Source organism: Drosophila tropicalis, unplaced genomic scaffold, assembly GCF_018151085.1.
Source record: "Drosophila tropicalis isolate 14030-0801.00 unplaced genomic scaffold, ASM1815108v1 contig_833, whole genome shotgun sequence".
Taxonomy (NCBI): domain Eukaryota; kingdom Metazoa; phylum Arthropoda; class Insecta; order Diptera; family Drosophilidae; genus Drosophila; species Drosophila tropicalis.
Genome location: NW_027173325.1, coordinates 123400 through 124893, shown reverse-complemented (window position 1 = coordinate 124893; position 1494 = coordinate 123400). Strand labels below are relative to the sequence as shown.

The following is a 1494-nucleotide window of genomic DNA, read 5'->3' as shown; positions in this document are numbered from 1 at the left end:
TTTCATAACAGTTTAGCTAAATAGCTGAATCTCGGAACAAATCCGATTATAAAGGTTGCAAATGTTGCATATTTTTCTTGTTACTAATGATTACTTTACTATTTAATATTCATGTTTTCCTAACTTTACTGTAATTAAACTTTTAACATTAGTCAATAAAAAAATTTAATGAAAACAAAAAAAAAAATTATACATTTATGTGGCGTGATTACGCTAATATCCTCACCAATTCATTCTCTAAAAAGATTTTGCTCTATATATGTCCATTGACAATGTATTAAATGCCAATGCTCACCCTAATAAATTCAGTTCATCAGTGATTTATAAAAATATAAGGAAAATTGGTTTTAGATACACTTACAGCTTGTTAATTTTTCCCACGCAGAAAGATCTTTCGTTGTGTTGTTGTAGCTGTTGAAAATAGGAAGCTTTACATAATCCAAATAGAGCTAAAGCATCTTACATTGTGAATTTACATGCATACTCAAATTCTGAAAAATGAAAATTATTAGCTAACGAAAATATACACTGCCATTGAATTCCATTTCCTTTAACATTGAACCATTTAGCCAACAAACAACAAAAAAAAGGAAATTCAATGTAAACTTAACTTAAAATTGATTCTAAACTACTGGGGAGCCTTATGTTGACTCATTTCACTTAATCCGGATTATTTCGTCCGTTCCGAAGACGAATAAAAATCTCCTTAGGCAAATTAAACGCCTTAGTTGTACTTGAAAATAATTCCACAATGCTCTTTTCATTACATAACGTGTTGAGCGAGGTTAGGTTTTGTCCGTAGAAAGGTTAGATTTTAAAACATCCTTCTATTTTATAATCCTACACGCTTTAGGTTAGGTTAAGATTGAGAAAAAGGTTAGGTTTTGTACATCCTTCTAGGTTTATAATCCTCCACGTGTTCGGTTGGTAAGGTCTAGATTAAATGGGAGGCAGGATAAGCGAAAGTGCGATGTTGACAATTATAAATGCCTCAACCTTCACTTTGTTTCGCTAACGCCATATCTATAATAACACTGTATAAGACACAAAACAATATTGGGAATTTATCTTTTTTATTTACCCTTACTACCATCCGAGGTAAAAGTTAAATATATTTAACTCTCGGATTTTCACAATCGATCGTCGGTTCAAGCCTTTGACTGCCGCAAACAGTTAACTCACAAAAATTTTGAGACTGCTGGGGGCAAGTCTGCCGAAGACAGGTGTCTCAACGAAAATGTCAAGTACGGCGAATGTGTTAGAGAAATTGCCAATACTTGATGGAAACTATTAATGGTGGAAACTATTTCCGATGCTGTTAAAGAGAAAATGCATAAGTTAAATATACAATAATTCGAGAATTATTGCAATGAAATTAACTTACATCAATCTCTTGAACACATACACACGCATACAATTTGGTTTTCGCACACGCGTAGGGGTTATGATGCACTCCCCTATTGGGTTATTTAAAACTTTGGACAAATACGTCCG

General features: G+C 32.9%; 1 long non-coding RNA gene across 1 annotated transcript; it reads right to left on the bottom strand.

Annotated features, from left to right (window-relative positions):
- Positions 1 to 220: 220 nt before the first annotated feature.
- Positions 221 to 1161, bottom strand: LOC137580213 (uncharacterized). Its single transcript, XR_011032976.1, has 3 exons — positions 1082 to 1161; positions 362 to 1023; positions 221 to 296 (listed from the first exon to the last, which is right to left on the bottom strand). It is a non-coding gene; the product is annotated as an uncharacterized lncRNA (long non-coding RNA).
- Positions 1162 to 1494: the final 333 nt, after the last annotated feature.